Here is a 13,075-nt window from a genome sequence, read left to right as displayed (position 1 = left end):
AAGAGAAGCAGGGGTGGACTCAATGTCAGGATCTCAAGGAGCCCCAGTGAGGGAGGCTAACCTGCCATTCTGTTCTGGGGCCTTCACCCCTAGACACTCATGCAGAGGGTTGGTGAGTCCCTGATGTTCGTGGATTCAGGACCAGACTTCATGTCTACATTTTCCACTGAGCCCAGAATTTGACATTACTTTCAGTTTGGGGCTGTGGGCCCCACCCTTCTGCCCAGTCCTGTATTTGTTCTGAACCCAAGGGTGAGTCACTGGTGACAGAGTGGGCCCTCCCAAAACTGTTGTGATTTTGGAGATGCAGAGAGAAACTCCTCTGACCTTATCTCCTTCTCAGACCAGCTGCCCTCCCTCCCACATCCTGTCAAACACCACTCCCCACTCCCCACTGCATCTGTCCCTTTGGGGAAACGTCTGCTTTCCCCAGTGCCCTTGTGGTGCTGAGGTCTCTGCTCCTGGGCCTTGGGTTTCAGGTCTGCATGCAGGTTCCCTCTCCCCACTGTTCCCACCAAGACATCACCCAGTGTCCTTGCCCAACTCCACACCTATATCCTCCTCTCTACCTTACTACTCCTGACATTATTCTACAAGTACTCTATCCTGCACCCCTCCACCTGCCATCCATCCATCCATCCACTCATCCATCCATCTATCCATGCATCCATCCATGCATCTAGGCACCCATGCATGCATCCGTCCATCATTCATCCATCAACACCCATCTATCTACTCTATCCATCCATTCACCCATCCAACCATCCCTCTGTCATCCACCCACCCATCCATCCATCTATTCATGCATCCATCCATGCATCTAGGCACCCATGCACCCATCCATCTGTCCATCCAACAACCAGTATTGAGGGCATACTTAATGCTGGACCCTGCACTCGTGCTGGGATAAGGTCCAGTCTTCAGGAGGCCACGTTGGAGTAAAGATTGTAGACAGTTTACTGTGTGATTATGTCACAAAATCAGGTAAGGCTGCTGGAGAAGGGGAGCCTTAAAGGACAACTCACCCTCTGTCTGGGCTCAACTCAGGCCCCCAAGCTCCAGGTTCCAAGCTCTCCGAATGCTGAAGGTTCTTATCACACCATATGGGGGCTCCATAAGGCAAGCAGGCTCCCTCAGGTGGGAGCCTTGCAGGTGCCCTAGGTCGGGACGGAATCATCCATCACGCTAGCACTCCTTTAACAGGAGGTCAAGGAAAGCCTTGCCTCTGCCATTTGAATAGGATCTCGCCGATGACAGGGGTGGTACCATTTATTCCTCCACATCTCTTCCCACTTCCCAGGCCAGGACTCAGATGCTAGAGTTTTTCTTAACTGAGCTCACAGGATATCTCGTGGCTGATTTGCTGACCCTCAGCTGCCATCTGGATTAAGGCTCACATTCTTGTTTGTCCCCAAACCCTCCCTCCGGGTTGACCCACTTTTTACATCTAAAGAATTCACAGCAAGATCCTGCCCTGTCCCAGTCTCAGCCTGAGCTCTTTATCCCTCATCAACACTGACTGAATATTTATTGACGGGCCCAGTGGGGGCAAGGATGGGGAGAGAAGAGGCAACCCAGGGGCTTATAAAGGAGGCCTCTTCCTGCTCTAAGCCCTGAGAGTAGGAGCCTCAGGCTTGGGAGGCGGCCCAAGGGTGATAACTAGCGCTGAAAGAACACTCTTTACATTAAATCTTGTGGTCCTTAAAATGACCTGCTAAGGAAGTTAAAGTGAAAAAAAACCTGGAAATATTTACTTAGAGCTAGTTACCGTGCTGACACTGAAAAGTGCTTTGCATCTGTTAACGGAGAACAGTCTGATAATGATGAGATGAGGACTGTTACCATCCCATTTCAAAGATGGGAAAGCCAGGGATTCCCTGGTGGCGCAGTGGTTGAGAGTCCGCCTGCCGATGCAGGGGACACGGGATCGTGCCCCAGTCCGGGAAGATACCACATGCCGCGGAGCGGCTGGGCTCGTGAGCCATGGCCGCTGAGCCTGCGTGTCTGGAGCCTGTGCTCCTCAAGGGGAGAGGCCACCCCAGTGAGAGGCCGCATACCACACACACACAAAAAAGATGGGAAAGCCAAGACACAGAGAGGGTAGACAGCTTGCCCAGGCCCACAGAGCTGGTATCAGCAGTCAAGCCGGTGCACTGTGGCTCTCGAACACTGAACCACTCTTCTTGTCTGTCTCTCTTGGTAGAAGCCCTTTGTAGAAAACGAGAAACATGGATCCGGGGGGTTCAGGGTCTCCCCACCCCCACAGTCGGTCCATAACCCAGCCAGGCTCCATCTCGTGCATGGCAACTGCAGACTGGGGCTCCTCCCACTCTGCCTTGTACCCTGGGCTTGGGAGAAGAAGGTTCACTGCTTCCACAGGTCCTGTTTGTTCCTTCCAATGGGGCAAAGGCCGGTGAATTTACGCGTGCGCGCACACAACACACACATCACATGTGCACACTCATGCATGTATAATGCCTTTTCCATCTGCAGTGCAACTAGCAAGCAAGCTTTCCACTCTTCAGAAAACAAGAGAAGCAGGAAGTAGGTCATAAAGGCCCCTAAGGTTTATTAATCCCTTCATTGATTCGACAAATGTAAAATATTTATGGTCCGTGTATTAAAACTCTTGTGTGCTTTGCTCATAGAAAACCTACTCTAGGGCTATTAACTGCTAGTTTACAAACAATGCTGACAAGCTGCTCCCCAGTCCCCTCCCTAGAAATGTGAGCACCCTGATCGAGTCACTACTATTTCCCGTGCCAGAACGGAGCCTGGCACACATACTCCTGGATAACTGAGTGAAGCCTAGTGATTCTGGTTTCCATCACTAAAGCTGATGGGCAACTGATTTAATGAAGGACCAAGAGGCCGAGCAGAGCCACCACCACTGGGAGAAGCAAGAACCACCAGAACACAGGGGCGGCCACTGCCTGCACAGAGACCGGCCCACCCCCTCTGGCACTTTTGACAACAGCACCCTGCAGAAGACAAACTCGAGTCAGGAGGAAAACTTTAGGTGATGTTTTTATACTGAATAAGAAAACAGGGCACTGGAATGCATTTTAGGAATTAAAATGAGTTTTAATTCCTAAATTAAAAGAGTTAAAATGCATTTTTACTACTACCCTCCAAGTAGTTAAAATGAAAGTTTAAAAGTTTTGATGCTTGAAGGTGGCAGTCCTCAGCCAGCTGAGAACTCTATTATACATAATCCTTAATTTCCAGATGGGTCATGTATAATACAGAAGTCTGTAATATACAGCCCCAGGATTTCTTCCTCCCATGCCAAATGTCATGTGGCATCTGTAAACCCCTCCTTTCTTTTCAAAGCATGTCTACATCCGTTATCTCGTTTGATTCCCATGATAGTCCTGTGATGTGGGGAGTCAGGGAGAAACCTATTATTCTACAGAAGAGGAAATAGAGGTCCTGTGTGAGTTATGACTGAGACCCACGCAGAGCCAGGGCTCATGCTGCCTCCTGAGTCCCTCTCCTTGCTGGTCAGGAAGGCAGAACCCTCAGGATCTCCAGAAAGAATGAATTCTCCCTCAGGACACCACGCCTGTCCTGTCTGGGGGCCCAGATGGCCCCCCTTTCTCTGGTAGACCTTCCAGACACACCGGCCACGCTGACTGCTCCCCGCCAGCTCTGCACAGCTCTTCCAGGGTTCTGAGCTGGTCTCCTGCCTCTTCCAGCTAATTGTGAGACTGGGCTGAGAGGCTCAACGCTGGGCGTAGGGCAGGAGGGTGGGGTGGGGGTTGGGAGGGTGGGATGGGGTGGGCGGTGGGGGTGAGCAACCTGTGAGAGAGATAGGTAGATAGGTAGATAGATGGATGATAGAAGGATTGATGAGAGGAAGTTGTGAAGGTTGGGGGATGGGAGGGGGCAAGTTTGCCTTATCAAGTCTGTTTATCTTGCTTATGGAGGGGGGAGGGGAGACTCCCTGTCCTTCCTGAGCTGCTAAATGCTGTCACAAAAACATTTATTAATATGCAAATTCTAAGTGGCAATCTGGACCCAGTCGGGTTGTGCTAATTTGCACATTAATATCTGTCTTCAGGCCGGCCTCAGCTCTGGAGAGGGAGCCAGTGGGGCTGAGAATGGGGAGTGGGCAGGAAGGGAGCAGGTGGGGCAGGGTGGAGGGGGGCCTGTAGGGGGCCTGTGGCCCGCCCTGACAAAGAGGGGTCTGCAGTGGAAGAACTGGGATGCACCTCGGTTCAGAAAGTTCAGTCCATGATCAAGGCAGGATGCGACACTGGCCTTTTGCCCGTTCTGGTGCCTGGAAGTCCTCAGGGCCATGTTGGGACTTGTGCAAGTAAAGGGAGGCTGCAGAAGCCTTAGCCCAGAGAGGATGCCGGTGCTGACAGAGCAGAGTGAAGATGGTAAGAGAAATAAGTGGGGAACATCACAGGACACAGGCTGGACAGAGCTACTGTTGTCCCACTCACAGTAATGGGCATCTTGTGAGTGAAGGAGTGGCTAAGGAGCTCTTCCTGATTTACTTGTTCCTTCCTGGACCATGGCCCATCCTCCATCCCCAGAGAGGTGGCCTCCTCTCTCTGCCTTCCTCAGTGGACTCCTATCCCCCGTTCTGTACCCATGAGTACAGAGCCATTCATCTCTGATGTGCTGGGTCAACCTCCATCCAAAACCCTCCCTCCATTTGTCCCAGTAAATACAGTTATATTTGTCAGACTCATCAGACTTCTATGTTAAGAAAATAGTGATCACTTGTAATGGGTTCAGCAATGGTGGTTTGGGCAGTGATGGGATGTCAAGAGAAAAGTGGGAGCTGGGTGCAGTGGCCTCCCCTCTACCTTAGCTGGTCACATCCTTGGATAATCAGACAGGCCAGTAGCCATCCGAATTGATGTGCCCCTTCCCTTCCAACTCCACCAACCTACAACATCTTCCTGTTGACTGGCTATGTTCTGATTTGATTCATTCTTCAAACCCTGCCCTGTGCTATCAAACCCTCTTGACGTCCTGTCCAGAATGATTTTTTCTGTCACCTTGTGTCACCCACCTGCAGTTTTGAATGTTTCTCTGATCGTTTCATGTGTGAATCTTGTTTTTCTAGCTACATGGGGAGCTTTCTCCTCCACAGTGTGTGGCAAGGACCAGACATGTGGCCTGGTTCAACATACACTTATCAATTTTCTAAAGCATTTTTGTCAGTTAACACCCTTCACCTTTGTTCAAGCCTGTGAAATGGCCAGGCTGTTACTTTCAGACACTAAACTCATAGTGCTCAAGAGTGATATTTATTGTTACTTCACAAATTTAGATTTACTTCACTTAGTTTATCAAAATAAACTAAACTTGCAATTCTGAAGATAGCCACCAGGTGGTGATATGTGCCTTTGGTACATGCTTTGAGCATATTTTTCTGGAGACCATGAATTAATGTATTTCCCTTTCTTACTTTTCTACAATTTTAATTTACCTGCCTCTATGTTCCAGGCATAATCACCTCCACCCCCAAAAGACTGTCTGCTGTGGGACTGACAAATGGACAGAGAATGACAATATCATGTGATGTGTGTTGAAATAAACCCAGGGTTCTAGAAGCTTAGAGAAAGGGATAATCAGCTCAAAGAAGGGGAAGTCTTCACAGAGGAGGTTAACATCAGAGCGAGGCAAGTAAGAAGAAAACAAGAGTTTGCCAGGAATGTGTGTGTCCATCGGAAGGGATGGGCTCTTGGCAAGAATGAGAAGTCAAAATGTGCAAAGAAATAGAGGTGATGACAGGAGGGATGTGAAGTGATGTGGCTGAAGGGAGAGAGTTTCCGGAAGAAGAGCAGGAGCTGAGGGGCTTCAGCAGCTCCTGGGCTGGACCACCACGAGCCTTAAACACCTTCCCTTTACCTGTGGGCAGTGTGGAGTGCATCAAGAAAATGGTAATTGTTTTATGTCTAGAGAAGCAGTTCTGGGGCAGAGTGGGTAAAAGCTAAGCATGCTGGCCTTCCGTGGTTGGGAGCCAAGCTGGAGCTGCAGGGTTGCAGGGAGAGATGGAGGAAGGGGATGCAGAGACGCAGAGAGGCAAGCCTGGGGAAGGGGGGTGGACTGGATGGTCAAAGAAGGAAGGGATGGGTGAGGCGGAATCAGCACGGATGACACTGAGCTATCTTGATCTGGAGACAGATGATGGCACCATTAACCAAGAGAGAACACACGCTTTCCCACTAATTATCCTTAGAAAAAGTCAAAATAGAACTTTTGATTGAATTAAATTAACTTGAACATGGCGCCATTAAAAAGGAGATTGGAAAGTCTTATAAAACAAGCCTACATAGGAAAAACCACCTAGGTACAATTCAGTTCCTTTCTCAATAATCTCTAACTGTTATGGTCCTAAATAGTTTCTTTTTTCCTAAATTGTTTCCCTTCTAGGATTTCACGAAGAAACCCTTGACTACACACTCACCCCTCACTCTGCTCTCACACCTCAGGGTGGGTACAGAGTTGGGTTCTGTGAATTCTCTTTGCAATAAAAAGGTTTTATTGCCTCCGATGGAATAAGTTTGCACTCTCTTGCAGTGACCTGAAGAAGAAACCACCAGCAGAAGAAAATGAAAAACGTGCCTCTCATCTGGTTCTGGAGCTTTCTCGGCTCTTAGTTTAACTGGTGACATCAGAGAGGTGGGGTCCCCAGGGCTGCATCCATGGCTCACAGTCCTTGGGGCCTCACTTGGGGATATGCAGATATTGCTTTGGCCCTTGCCCAAAGCACAGATTCTAGCAGCTCAGGGAGAGAGATGACTCCAAGTCTAACAGAGCAAGACACTATGGGGCCCTCCCCAGGTGTACTCCTCCCCCCTATCTTCTGCTTTAGCTCCACTCCGGAGCACCTAGATAATAGTATCTGGTGCACAGTTCCTGAGCTGTTTCACAGGTGCTGAAACCCCCACCAAATGGAAGAAATTAACTACTTGATGACGATGAGCACGTAGCCCCCAGACCTACTGGAGTCTAAGGACTGATAGTGCTAAGCCCTTTGGCGCTGTCCTGTTATCTCACCATCAACCAATCAGAGAATTGCTCACAAGCTGATCACATAACGTGGGACGCCACTCCCTCACCTTGCCTTTAAAAACGCTTTGCTGAAACCCATTGGGGAGTTCAGGTGTTTTGAGCACTAGCTACCTGGGCTCCTTGCTTGTTGCCTTACAATAAATGCTGTGCTTTCCTTCACCACAACCCAGTGTCAGTAGATTGGCTTTACTGCGTGTGAGTGAGTGGACCCAAGTTTTGGTTCAGTAACACAAGTTCCTCTGGTCCCTTGTACTGGGCATTACTTGTGCCCAAGACTCTTTAGCAGAAAGCTGGAGGCCCTCCTTTCCTGTCCTCCTACTAATTTTTACTTTGCTGGCAGCTGGGTGGTCTGGGTTAGCTGAGCCCCTCAGCGAAGCTGAACTCACACATCTGGGCCAGGTCCTGCTCCCCACTGAGCAGCAGTGGGGCAGGGACCCTCAGAACCCACCCACCCTCACCAGCCTCTGGCTGGCCTCTGCCTCTGTGATCTGGGCCCTGGATGCCCAAAACTACAGCCAATCAACTGCTTCCTTAACCTCCAAGTCCCCTCTTGCCACTCAGATGCTTGCGTTCAATTCTGGAGGTTCAGGACCTGGCAGCCTTGCTGGTACCAGACCTAAGTCTGAGCCAGGTCTCCGCTCCATGGGACTGAATGCAGCTGTTCCTGCTGAACCTCTCCGGGCAAATCTAGAGACTGGCTAGAAACCTGAGGACACCGGACTGGGGCCTTTTCTGGCCTCAAGTGGCTGGTGGAAAGTCCAGGGCTGACCGAAGCCCCCGTTTCTTCTTGTACCCTGGCAGCTCCTTGTGGGTTAGACCTCATTTTTGCAGTATCCTGAGCAGATTACCAGCATGTTCCGCTTTCCATCCCGGCCCTCTGCTCCTTCCAGCTCTCATCCCAAAAGATCTGTGCCCCCACCACGCCCCAACCCCCCAAAGGGAGCCCTGGGCAGGGAGGGGCACTGACCCTACAGCTGAGCAGAGCCCTGTCTCCCCAGACCCTCCTCTTCCCCATCCTATGAGGATGTTCTGCATCCCTACTCACTGTCCTTGCCTCTGCCTTAATGCAACACCCCCTGGGGGTTACGGTGAGTTCGTTGGTACTTTCTTTGGGGCAGATGTTAGAAAGGGGAGGGATGGTCTGAGGTGGGAACGGGGGCTTCTTAAAAAAGGAAGATGGGGATGAGGGTGTCCAGGCTAACCTTAGCACCTTTGTCAGCCTTGCTCCTAGTGGTGCCAGAAGCTGTGTACAGAGATGGGGGTGGGCAACAGTGTCTGCCTCACCGAGTGGGTCACCCACTGGCCTCTGACTGCTGCTCTGGCTCTTCCCGCTCCGCTTTCCCCTCCTCCTCCTTCCTCTCTGCTTCCTCTATCCCCATCCTCCTCCCCTCTGCTCCTCTCTTCCTTCTCTCCCTCCCCCAGATGTACCAGCGGTGCCTGGGTCCCAGAGGTGACCCTGCAGTTTCCCTCTCCATCGGTCCTGTGGCTGGGGCACCTCCCCTCCCCCACTTACATCCTTTCTGGCCTGTTGCTGGAATTCATTAGCATAACAGGCCACACGATAGCTAGTGGGAGGGAGGAGAAGCCAATCCCCTCTATGCAGGAGTGGAGTGGGGGCCTTTCCAGGCCCTCCACAGGACATCTGAGGGCCCCTCCTAAGCAAGCGGGCTCACCCCCTCCCCGGGGTCCCTCTCCCTCTCCAACCCCTCCACCCTGTACACTCTGCTTCTGCCCAGAGCACCTCAGTACTCTCCATCCTGGTCCCTCTGGTCCAGGAAACCATCCCCAGTGCCCGGGAGAGTGACCTCTGTTCCTCAGTGGACAGGGATTCCCTGGGTGCCTGCCGTGCACAGGCACGTGGCTCCCTCTCCATAGACTTCCTGAGGCTCCTGCTGCTGCTCCCCGCACAGCCCCCAACCCCACACCTGGGACAGAGTCAGCCCTAAAGAAGAGGCCTGGGATCCTATGCACATGAAACAGAGTGGGAGCTGGCCTCCCAGACACCTCATGGTCAGTATAAAGTGAGAAGAAATGTGGAGGGAGGGAGGGGTCAACGAGTGAGCACTGGGGACACACCTGGCTGGAGCCAGATGCCCAGATGTGACAGGGACAGAGAAGAGGGTATGGGTGGGGCGGGCTTCAAACCTCTGTCAAGCTGCCCAGCCCTGCTCCCTGCTGGGAACCCACAATCACAGGCGGCACGTCTAGCTGCTGAGCACGGCAGGCCACAGGAATGCAGGGCTCCTAAAATTTATGGCTAGACTTTATGACAATGGAAATATTTTTTTAATTGAGGTTTGTACCACCATTACACTGCTAATTTAATTATTCCCTATATTTCATCCATCACCATCTGATCCTCAGGAAGCAACTAGCTTGTCTTCTTGACAAGAAAGCACCAAATTGATTAAAAGTGTGTGTAGGACGGGGGCTGGGCTGTGACTTGCTCACTACGGCCAGACCTCTGGGTGCCCGGGCGAGGAGGAAGGCGGCAGAAAGCAGAGAGCAGATGTCCACTCCCCACTCCGCTAAGTACGGTCATCTCCCATAAACCCGCATCCTGCAGCCACAGTCACACCCACAGCCACTCACACACAGACCCTCACCCTCACACACATGCTCAGACGTATTTACAGACATCACCTCAAGTACACCAGCAAAACACTGGGCCCCACCCATACCCAATCCGTCACCCAGGCCGTGTGCAGGGAATCCACGCTGGTCCCCGATACACATACACGCCTGGAGAGACTCACGTGGCTGTCTTGCAGGGGACACTGTCAGGACGTGGTCTGGGGCGCTCACCCTCCCTCATGCCCCCTGGATCCCTTGGGGTGGGCCCCTGGAGTGTTCTGGGGATAGAGCTTTGCTTCTGCACAGGACCCAGCGTCCTGAGCCTGCCCTGTCCCACTCAGGGCAGAGGAACCAGCAACTCTGGCCCAGGATCTCCTCCAAAGTGCCCCTGCCTGCCCCTCCACGTGAGCCGGGGGCACATGTCCACAGGTATGGCTGTGCGGGAGCCTGCAGTGTGGTGTGTGGAGGTGCCCCGGGCGGTGAGGCAGTTTCTCCACTGGATTTTTTCTCTTCATCATTCCATGACACCCCGATGGCCCCTGGAGCCCCACGAATGAGACAACTGGAAAACACTGGTGGCTGCCCCCCACCAGCCCTGGCATGCACACCCTCTCTGGGCCCTCCCAGGCTAGACTTGATTTTTAACAGTTTTGTGCAGATGGGTCTTCTTACCCCACCTGGAGGGCAACTCTTTCTGGGCCATTGCTGGGGACGTTGTTCTCTCTTTTCCTCTGCTGGGCACACAGGGCCTGGCTAAGTCAGGCTGGTTGGCTGGGACCATCCCGCTGCTGGGTGAGTGAGGGCTCCTGCAGTGTGCTGGGGCCGGAAAAGGCGTTGGTGAGCTGGGCTCAGCCGGGGGTGGGGGATGGGGCAGAAGTGTGGAAGGAAGGAAGGAGGGAAGGCAGGAAGGAGCAGTCAGAACCAGAGCCACTTGAGGGGGACCTGGACGTGGACTTATGGAGAGGAGGGATGTGGAAGTGGGGGTGGGGGAGGGGCGGGGGCTGCGGTGGCGGTACTGCCATCCGTCATTGTGAAAGCTCCAGGTGCCCGGTGCAGACCCAGCAGACCCCTGACCCAGCCTGATCAATCCTAATGGAATGGAGCAGAGGGGCAGCCGCCGGAGGGAGCGGGCCACCCGTCCTCCCTGATGTCCCCGTCCTTGTAACTTTGTCAGTTGTCGCAGCGGCCCAGAATGCACTGGCTGCCCGCCTCAGTCATGTCTGGTCTCATGGGCTGCCACCGGACAGGGGACGTGAGGAGGAGAGGGCAGGGAATGGACGACCTTGGGATGGGGCCCCAAATCATAGCCAGAGGTGGCCGGAGACAAAAGCATTAAGGAAGAGGCAGAAGTCCCCTATACTCTAATTCACAGTTGTTTCCCAAAAGAGGCAGAGGGGCAGGGACCCCAAACCTTCCCTTAACCATTGGGACATACGGACACACCCTCAGGCAAGTCATTCCTCTTTAAGGTGCAGCCCCCATGCCCATGCCTGCAGGAATCCTCCCTGGCGTCCCTCTCTCCTCTCTGAAGCCCCAAAATAGTGTCTGTCCTGCTTGCTCTGAACTCAGGGCGGTCTTCCGGCTCCAAGTCACACTGGAGAAGTCCCCTGTGCCATCCTGATCTCTGTGCACGAGTGGTCCTGTGTTCCAGTCCGGGTGCCCAGGAATGTTTCTGTCATTGCTGGGGTCTGCTGGTGTGTCTGCCTCTCCCACCAGACCACGGCTTCCCTGACTCCCAGCACAGGGAGAGGAACCCAGCTGTGGCCCAATCAACGCTGGCACTGGAAGTGAGTCCTTATCTCCGGAGCCCCCTGGGCTCTGCGTGGGGCCAGGCACACAGTAAAGGCTGGAGAAGGGCAGGTTTCCTGAGTGTCAGGGGAGGAGCAGAGGGAGGACAGGACTCAGGTGAGGTGGAGCAGGGCGGGAGAGGCAGAGCCGGGCAGACAGGATGCAGGCAGTTGCGGGGAGCCTTTCCAGCTGCGTTATTCTGCTTGCTCTACCCCACACTGAGAACCCAGATCCAGGGCACAACTGGTCCCTGGGCGGCTTTTAGTGTGTGGAGTTAAGAACGGGGAGGAGTGAGTGATGCTGCCTGCAACTGGGTCACAGGAACGGAATTCGGGGGACCCCGGGGGCTCTGGGCCTCGCTGCTCCCCTTCAACCAGAATTACTTCTGTGACGATGATTCAGCTACACTTGCTCAGATCTGCTCGTTGCTGTGGTGGGGGAAGCAGGAGAAAGAAAGGTTCTCCCTGAGAACAGGCTGGAAGCTGAGTCCAGTGGGGGCTCCGTCACCGTGACAGGACCATGATCCCTGTTGCCCACCCAGCCACACTCGGGCCGCATAAGGAAGTGCTTAGGACATCACCCGCAGCCATCCTCATTTTAACTGCTGGGTTTGCACTGGGCTGTCTGCTTTGCATACAGGGCAACCACTCAATGTGCTGTTGAAAACCTCTATTTATGTGCACAGCCTGTGAGAGATAGAGGGGGTGCCTGGCCCACATCCTGTTGAATCTGACCCCTAAGAGCCCAGCTGAGCTGAGCGAAGAGAGGGGAGCCCACTGCAAGGCCGGGGTCTGCCTTCTTTAAAACAGCAGGCTATTTCCTGCACTTGGAAGATTTCTTTGTGCTCACAGGCAGATGAGATGTTGCCCAGTGTGGCCTGGCAACTCTCCCGAGTGGGCCATTTCCCAGGAATTCTTGGTCTCCAAAGCACTGAACCTGAATGTGCAAAAACCCATTCTGCAATTCACAAACTCAGATGCATTTTGTCAGTTACAGCAGCAGTCGCCAACCTTTTTGGCACCAGGGACCCGTTTCGTGGAAGACAATTTTTCCATGGATGGGGCTGGGGTGGGTGGGTGGGTGGGGGTGGGGATGGTTCAGGCAATAATGCGAGTGATGGGGAGTGGTGGGGAGCGGCAGAGGAAGCTTCACTCGCTCACTGGCCGCTCCCCTCCTGCTGTGCAGTCCAGTTCCTAACAGGCCTCGGACCGGTACCAGTCTGTGGCCCGGGGGTTGGAGACTCTCGTGTTACAGTGATGTGTTCAGGCACACACACATAGACACGTACACAGACACACACATAACACACACACACACACACACACCACACTGCATCTTCTGTGGTTGGATGGAGCTGGAGTCTCTGTTTTGGTACATCCGAGAGAACTTCCTGAAGAAAGTGAGCGTTGAAGAAAAGGGTACGGTTCAAGGAGGTGAGGAAGAAGGAAGAGGCAGAAGAGAAGCAGCCTGTTGTGTTACTGACCCTGTTGGGGCCCCATCAGGTCTCAGCCTAAAGTCTCTTCAGAGGGGACTTCCCTGCCACTCCAGCTCAAACTGCCCCTTCCCTCTCTGACCATCACCTGCCTCATTCTTTGTGATGGTATTAGGAGGTGGGGCCTTTGGGAGGTAATTAGGTTTAGATGAGGTCATGAGGGAGGGGTCTTCATGATGGGAT

General features: G+C 53.2%; 1 protein-coding gene across 26 annotated transcripts in view; it reads right to left on the bottom strand.

Moving 5' to 3' along the window:
* Positions 1-13,075, bottom strand: part of CELF4 (CUGBP Elav-like family member 4) — a gene marked incomplete at its 5' end in the record, with an annotated part of 298,894 nt that overhangs the window by 123,010 nt on the left and 162,809 nt on the right. The gene's annotated exons all lie outside the window — the stretch shown is intronic.

Source organism: Leucopleurus acutus, assembly GCF_964270905.1.
Source record: "Leucopleurus acutus genome assembly, chromosome: 13".
Classification (NCBI taxonomy): Eukaryota; Metazoa; Chordata; class Mammalia; order Artiodactyla; family Delphinidae; genus Leucopleurus; species Leucopleurus acutus.
Note: the sequence above shows the minus strand (reverse complement) of the source record. Positions and strands in the feature narration are given on the sequence as shown.